Raw genomic sequence first — 8,714 nt, 5'->3', positions numbered from 1 at the left:
CTCTCTGTAGACTTTGTTTCCAGGAATGTGTGTTCTGTGCAGGCCTGAGCCACTATCCCTGGCAAGTCCCCACCCCTGGTCACATGCACAAGAATACCTAGGCTGAGCTAGTGTGCAGTGATTCTGCATTATAGTGGCATATCCCTCCTCCCTAACCTTACCTTCAACAACATTCTCTCTAGTGGCACATCTGAGAGACCCCTAGACTGTTGCTTCTCAACCTGTGCCTACAAATCTCCAGTGATCTTGTTTAAAAATAGGTCTGGGGTGGGGCCTGAGATTCTGCATTGCTAACCAACCTCTAGCTGATGCTGACGCAGCTGGTCTGGGAACCACATTTTAAGCAGCAGGGTCCTAGGTGGTTCTAATGAAGATGGTTTGTGAACCACATTGTGAAACACGTTGTGAAACACCATTCTAATGTCAGTCTCACTGCTATTGAGCTTTCTGTTGTATTCAGTACATCCAGGGCTTTTGTCTTGGCTTATTTATATTCCAAGGAAGAGAATGGTTGAGCCACTATTATACCCATATAGATGGCATTTGGCAGCTTCAGGACGTGCGGCCAGGCGCAGGCAAAGAGGTCATCAGTCAGTGGCCTCAGATCTGTCAGATGCATTGATAAGTGCAGTAGTCCTGTCAGCACCATGTCATTCTGCAGCTTCTCTGGAGGTGAGGTTTTCCAGAACCACTTTGATCCAGGCGTCCCCAAGCACACCAAGGATGGCTATGGCCTCTTTTCCAGCCGCCCAAAATATACACACTCATCTTCATGATCAGCCTTCATAGAGACTGCCCGTGCTGACAGCGTGGCCAAGTGTCCAGAGTGCAATCAGCTTGAAGCCTTAAAGTTTTCCTGTGGCAGATATGGCAATGGGTTGGGCCATGAGTTCCGTAGGTGAACAATAACCTTAAGTGGGGGCAGTCCTGCTTCTGAATATTCAGCAGCTTGCTGAAGTTTGTCCCCAAAGGCAAAGAAACTTTTGCTTCTCAGGGGAAGTAGGTGGGCAGCCTTCAGTCAATGCAGATGGGTTCTGCAGAGTGGTCACACTCTAGCCACCTAACTTGGAATTGGAACCCCAGACATTCAGACAGGGAAGGGGGGCACAGCTGAAACATCAGAAAGGCTCCCAAGGCCTTGGTTCTGTACTGGTCCTCCTTGGGAAAGTACTGGCTTTCCACCAATGGCCCATATCCCACTGTCAGGATGGGCCAGGAGGGCTCAGCTCTCAGCTCATCCTGACCCCAGGGAGGTAGGCTCTAGGCCTGGCTCATTAGTGAATGATGGTGCACCCCACCTTTACTTCTCCTCAGCCACTGTCCCCTCCTTGGCTGTCAGGATTCACTCCTGCAGGCAAGTGCCAAACTCACCCATAGGGCTTGGGGTTCCATGAGTTCTGAGACAGACTCTGGCCCTCACCAAAGCTGGTGCCCATCTCCCTCAAGCTGTGCTGGGAGACAGAATGCAAACGGAGGCAGCCCAGCCTGCTGCTCCAGCCTCTGTGACTGCTTGATTCACTCTGGCAGTGCCTTCCAGGCAGCCATGGTGCTGACAACCTGCAACCTGTGGTGGGAGTGGGCTGAAGGGGTAGATCTCTGGTTTCTTGGTTATGAGAGGAAAAATCCCAAGCCCTGATTCACAATCTGTGTGGCTGCTGCTTGCCTTACTCGGGCTTAGGAAGGCATCGATTTCTCCATTACCTTGACTGCACAAGGTTGGGGGCTCTGGAGCTCACAGCCCACAGTCCACACCTTCCCAGAGCACGGTGACCACGTTTTACTACACATGCACTGAAGCTCTTGCCATCTGGGAGGGTGGGTGATGCTGAAGCCTTCTTTCCCATCTTGAATCCTCTCTGAAGTAATAAGGGGAGGTGAATAAATAAATAAAACCCAGGGGAAAAAAGATCTTACTCCCTTCAAGCCACTCTCTTTAGTACAATGGAATGAACCAGCATCACCCAGAAATTTGTCAGAAGAGCAAATTCTTGGGCTCCACACAGACCTACTGAATCAGGAACAACGAAATTGCATTTGAACAAGCCCTATGGGTGAGTTTGGCACTTGCCAGAATTTAAGACCCTGAAACAGGGTAACAGATGGGGTCTGATCTCAGCGCCCCAGGTCTGTACCATTCAGCTGCTGCCTGCACCTCCCCTAGCCTTCTTTCTGCTCCTGAGCTGTGTCTTGAAGCTTTCCTAACTGCTTTTCTTTTTTGCCTGGTGAGGCAAACAAAACTTGTTTCTGTTAGAAAAGCTGCCTCCACTTTCTGAGCAGCACAACACAAAACCACAAGTTATGTGCTAGAATGAGAGGGACCCTCTTCATTCCATTGCCCTGAAAGGAACTTCTGTGGAACTGGCTGCAACTTCCTCTCTGTAGCCCTAAAACCTAACACCATCCCTAGCTGGAGAGCAGGATCAAGGTACCTCAGGGAGGAGAGGGGTAACCTTTGCCCTCTTCCTCTTCTTCTTCAGCAGTGTTTTTAGAAGTTTTATATTCTCCATTGGGTTGAGGTCAGTCAACAGGAAAGAGAACCAGGTGAAGGGAAACTGATGCCCCGTGGAGTGGAGCAGGAGCCTGAACTGGTGACCCAGGCTTGACATGCACACAGGCCTAAATGTTTATAAGAAAAGATGGCTATGAGCAAGCCAGTCACATGGGCACAGAGGCTATGCTTTGGGACTGAGGACAAGCACACCCAAGTGTTGCATTGGCACCTTGGCCAGTGCATCTCCTTCATGGCTACGTTCCCAGAACATAGTATAGTGCCGGCACAAGGTAGGAATGTAATAACTATGCTTGTGAACTGGCTGCAGCAAAGTTGCCCTAATCACTGAGCCAGTCTCTTCATTCAACTGACAAGGAAACTGACTCTCAGAAAAGTTGAGTGACTTCCCTTTGTCACACAGCCAACCAGGGGCAGAGCCATCCTAGGACCTGGACCCCCAGGCACCCAGGGCCTTCGCCCCCATACCTCACAACTAACCTCCCTTGTGCTGGCGTTCCTTCTTTTTCTATCAGCCTCAAGATATACCTGCGAACATAGTTCAGGGTTGGACAATTTTTAATTAATATCAAATTTTTGTGTGGAGAAAGAAGGCTTCTGAAACAAGTTAGTCATGCCAATCCAAGGTTATTTTTAATCACCTTGCTTTTTTAGAATTTCCAGCTCCTGGCACTATAAATATTGCTAATAGAAATTGCACTGGCATTGGGCTGAAGATAGCAGACCTAGTCTATAATTCAATTTTCTGAACTACATTCAAATGTGAAGAGCTAGCAAAAATGGGACTTGGGATCAGCCCATGTTGCCTGTAAGCCCTTGCTTCCTAATTATTGAGAAGGGACAAGGTGACAATCTTCACCACTGGGCTTGGGGTTTTCCACCAGAGGAAAGACTTGTTATTTGATACAAGGTCAAACATTCATACAAAGAAAAGTAGAAAATGTCTCTTAATGAAAAAAAGGAAACCCCTTGAACAAGTATAAATATTGATTAGACTCTCTACAAGTGCCTGGAAATAAAATGCTTTTCTAAAATCACCTGAATGCATTATTTATGGTACATGTCACTAAGCTAGGAGAATAGGATATTAGAAAAAACAGAGGGTTATGGGACTTTTTAAAGAGAAAGAATAAGACTTTCAGATAGCTCAATTGCAATATTGGTGAGCAAAGTCTTCAGGATCCTCTTTAAGGATTACGGGGACAGCCCCTTGTCTACACACAATACCACTTCCAGTTGCAGTGATAACATGCAGAAGGACCCAGAGGTCATGCTGCTCAGGAATCTATTCTAAAAAAGGAAGAGCATACCTTCCAGGAATAATAAAAATTATCATGGCAGTAATGTCAATTGCAACTTTGTTCTACTATAAATAACCTTGCCAATCATTTTTTAACTTTAAGAAATTTTATATTCATCATCAATTTGCCCTCACAACAAACCTCTAAGGTACACAGACCAGATGACGTGCCAATTTCATTTGTTTATTTATTGATCACCTACCACGTGCCAAGCAACAGGGACCAAGGAGAACAAAGCAGAAGTGTTCCCTGCCCGAATGGAGCAGCAGTGTCATGAGAGGCAGAGAAATCCCACATGAAGAAAAAACTCTTGTTCTTTCTCTCCATCATCCGAAAACCCTCTGTTAAAAGGCTGCTTCTTGCTAGGCACGCTGACACACCGCTCAAGATACAGCCCCTGCCTGTGGGAACTTCCTGTCTAGTCACGAAGGGACTTCAAACAAAAAATAGTCTGTTGGAAGACAGATGGCTTTATTTGAGATGAAAGTGAAAAAAAAAAGAAAGGGGGTTTTTTTTTTGAGAAAAGGAGCCTTCTGGGCAGAAGAAAAAGAGTATACTGTACTCAGGTGTAAGAGAGATTGGGGGTGGAGTGGGTGTGCAGTGGTGTGAGGGGGAAAAGGGGGCACCACAGGAAGAGGGGTTGCCAGGGCCATGGAGGCCAGTTCATGCCGGGATTAGCATCCTATATAGCAAAGCTGAAACATCACCTCGGCAAGAGAGTGCATTTAAGGGTCTCAGCAAAGCATCCATATGATCAACTTTTCATTTAGAAAAATGAACTCTATTTCCAAAGTACAGTATGGATATCAGGAATAAGACACAAGGATGAGGTCAGTCGTTACAATCTACAATAGGATGCCATTTCTACTATCTATTTAATCCTCACAACAGGTAGACTAGGTATTCCCATTTTATAACCTGAGGCCCAGAGAATTTAGGTAATTTTCCCAAGGTCACATGTCTAATACAAAGATGCAGTCTGGACTCAAAGTCACCCACCCATCACCACGCATTGCCCCGAGTGGATGGTCAGTAACAGTTTGTCCTGGTTAAGTGGGCCCGTGTTGGTCAGCCAACAGGGAGCGACTGCAGTGAATGTGGGGAGATTCTGAGGAGAGAGCCGTTAGAGTGGCTCTCCCTGACCTGGTGGGGGCCTTCACCCTGTAGTCTCTGGAAGTGTCACGCTGGAAGTGTCAGGCGGCCTCCCTGTCCCCTGATGAAGAAACAGTGGGAAACAAACAAATGGCAGTCTCTGGGAGGATCCACCAGAAACGCATTTAGTGAACAAAGGATGATAAAATGGCAGGAAACAGGCCACAGGGAATGGGACTGTGGGCTTCTCTTTCCACCCACTCTGCCTGCTCAGCAGGCCCATACATCACTTTTCCCTCAGACTGTTAATTAGAGAGACACCAGTCACCCCAACACAAAACGTTAATTATGAAAACAGAGCACCATGCGCAACATAACATGGAAATGAAGTGACATGCATCCAATTAATTAAACTTTTACAGCTCCAATCGGTTTTAATTAGAGAAGCTATTCTTTTCACTCTGCTCTTGATCAATAAATGAACTTTGCAATACATACATATTTTTTTAATCAATTTGCAAACAAGAAAAAAGTATGAGTCTATTTCCAAGGGGCACCATGAACTCTTCCATAAGCCAGCCACACCTATGTGCACTGCTCATTTTAAATCTTGTTTGAATTTACAAGCAACATGGTGGAGCCCCTCCAATTTATTTCCAAGTTAAATAAAAAATGAGAAAGCTGAGAAATGACATCCCCACTGTTTCCACACATGTTCTTATACTTCTTGTTTATATACCTAGGAAATGCATTAAGGACCAGAAATTAAGAGAGACTCATAGAAAAGTGTTGGCAGAGGAGCTCAAAAACTGTTTCTTTGGGTCATCCATATAGGACTTGTGCACCCTTGACCACAAGACAGCTCTTTCTCTCAAAAGGTGTCCTCTTTGACCAAGCTTCTAGAGCACTGTTCACAGGTCAGTGAGGGTCAGGCAAAGGGGACAGTAGTCTAGCCCTTCAAATCAGCCAATACCCTCTTGAATGGGGTGGCTCACACATCAGCCAAATCAGCCTCACCTGTGATCTTGTCGGCACCACCCATCTGGTGCTTCCAATAGGCTGCAGTGTGCTGTATTTCTGCCTGTGTCCCAGGTAGATTTTTAAACCCCCACACTGGGGAAGAGAGAATGTCATAAGAATGAAATAAACAAAAGAAGGGCACAGGCTGGTAAATGTTCATGCATCCATCTGACAGACATAGCTAATCTATCAGCGATCCCTTTCACACCGATTCCAGAAATGACTTCAGAAAACATATCAGTCACTTTGACTTCAGAAACCTTGACGCAGATTGGCTTTCACTATGTGAAAACATATTCTCTCACATGACAGAAGTCTAGAGGGCCAGAGTAGGAGTAGACTTGACTGTTGCCAATTCAGTGGCTCAGTGAATTCATCAAGGATCTAGTTTCTCTCTAGCTGTCTCTCCAGCCATCCTCAAAGCTGTCTTCATATTCCTCCTGGTTGCAGATGGCTGCAGCAGAAATCACATCCAGGGTGACAGGTCCAGAGGATACAGAAAAATCTTTCCCTACTTGTAGGACAAGTTACCTTTCCAAGAAATCCCTAGCATCCTTCTTTTCATGTCTCCATGTTCAGAGGTGGGTCACTTGCCCTTTGCTAAATCACATACTGGCTTGTCTGTCTGGGCTGCAATGGATGTTGGGGAATCAATCATCACCAGTTCTTTACAGCATCAAGGCACCCAACACTGGTCAAATAGGCACCAGAGATAAAAATCTCTTGGCTTTCCTAGAAATGAGAGAAAAGTCAACAGTCAGAGGACAAGAGAGCATGGCTTTGTAAGGGTGGGTGAGTGGAAGTGGCAGGAGGGAAATTATTTGAAAGAGTTTGAGAGTTTGAGTTCTTGGAGCTCCCCATCTCCAAAGACCAGGCGCAACCTACCTAAACTTACGATGAAAAGGTTATCAATAGATATTATACACATTAGGGGAAGCTGTGGTTCCACATTATAGGCAAGAAATTAGGTCAATGTGTACACCCTCAGGCAAGCAGTCTAAGTCATAAATCAGTTTTCACAACAGAAGTGAAATGAAAGCTATAGATCTATAATCTAGACCTCAGTGAGTGACCACAAGCAACATTCACAAAAAAGGACATTCAGAGAAATTTTGTACCCAAGGAAAAAAACATTTGTAAGTCTCTCTTTCTGGCAGAGACTCCCACTTTTTCTGAGTTGTGATCTTTTTAGTTTGTGGTGAGAAGGAGGCATATAATAAAATCTTGACAACAGTAATTATCAAATCTTGAGGGGAAGGAGGAAGAAGAGAGGTGAAAGTAAGTGGACATGATATAAGTAAAGGAGCTAAATCCTCATTTTCCATAGTGAGAGTTAAAAATATTATCGAATGTTCATAAATCAGGAAACAGAGGTGTAACACAGTACAAGGAGGTAAGCACCAGAAGAATTGAATCATAAATACAATAGATTCAAGCAGTGACTGGGGAGGGTGAGTGACTGAGTAAAAGACTGCTGCTTGCCATCACAAGCCCCTCCATGCCATTACGTTGGCAAACATCTAAAACAAAATATCTAAGAAGATAAATCTAAATTATTGTTTTTAAGTATATTCTATTGATTATGCTATTACAGTTGTCCCAATTTTTTCTCCCCTTTATCCCCTCTGCCCCCCCAACCCTCCAGCATCCTCCCAACCTTAGTTCATGTTCATGGATTATACATATCAGTTTTTGGCTTCTCTGTTTCCTATGCTATTCTTAACCTTCCCCTGTGTATTTTGTGCCTATCTATTATGCTTCTTATTCCCTGTACCTTTCCCCTCCCCATTCTTCCCCTTCTCCTCCTCATTGATAACACTCTATGTGATCTCTGTTTCTCTAATTCCATTCCATTTGTAGTTGTTTGCTTAGTTTTTGTTTTTGTTGATAGTTATGAGTTTGTTGTCATTTTACTGTTAATAGTTTTTGATCTTCTTCTATTTCTTAGATAAGTCCCTTTAACATTTCATAAAATAAGGGCTTGGTGATGATGAACTCCTTTAACTTGACTTTATCTGGGAAGCACTTTATGTGCCCTCCTATTCTAAATGATAGCTTTCCTGCATATAGTAATCTTGGATGTAGGTCCTTACCTTTCATGACTTTGAATACTTCTTTCCAGCCCCTTCTTGCCTGCAAGATTTCTTTTGAGAAATCAGCTGATAGTCTTATGGGAATTCCTTTGTAGATAACTGTCTCCTTTTCTTTTGCTGCTTTTAAGATTTTCTCATCTTTCATCTTGGGTAATGTAATTATGATGTGCCTTGGTGTATGCTTCCTTGGGTCCCACTATTTGGGGACTCTCTGAGCTTCCTAGACTTCCTGGAAGTCTATTTCCTTTGCCAGATTAGGGAAGTTCCCCTTCATTATGTTTTCAAATAAGTTTTCAATTTCTTGCTCTTCCTGTTCTCCTTCTGGCACCCCTATAATTTGGATATTGGAACATTTAAAGTTGTCCTGGAGGTTCCTAAGCCTCTCCTCATTTTTTGTTTTTTTGAATTCTTGTTTCATCATTCTGTTCTGGTTGAATGTTTATTTCTTCCTTCTGGTCTAAATCGTTGATTTGAGACCTGGTTTCCTTCTCTTCCCTGTTGGCTCCCTGTATATTTTTCTTTATTTCACTTTGTATAGCCTTCATTACTTCCTTCATTTTGAGACCAAGCTCAATCAATTCTGTGAGCATCATGATTACCAGTGTTTTGAACTCTGTATCAGATAGGATGTCTATCTCCTCATCACTTAGCTCTTTTTCTGGAGTTTAGATCTGTTCTTTCATTTGGGCCATATTTCTT

At 44.1% G+C, this 8,714-nt stretch overlaps 1 pseudogene; it reads left to right on the top strand.

Moving 5' to 3' along the window:
* The first annotated feature begins 250 nt into the window (after window positions 1-250).
* LOC118499889 lies at window positions 251-1,352 on the top strand (annotated as a pseudogene).
* Window positions 1,353-8,714: the final 7,362 nt, after the last annotated feature.

This window comes from Phyllostomus discolor, chromosome 4 (assembly GCF_004126475.2).
Source record: "Phyllostomus discolor isolate MPI-MPIP mPhyDis1 chromosome 4, mPhyDis1.pri.v3, whole genome shotgun sequence".
In the NCBI taxonomy this organism is placed as follows: Eukaryota; Metazoa; Chordata; class Mammalia; order Chiroptera; family Phyllostomidae; genus Phyllostomus; species Phyllostomus discolor.
Note: the sequence above shows the minus strand (reverse complement) of the source record. Positions and strands in the feature narration are given on the sequence as shown.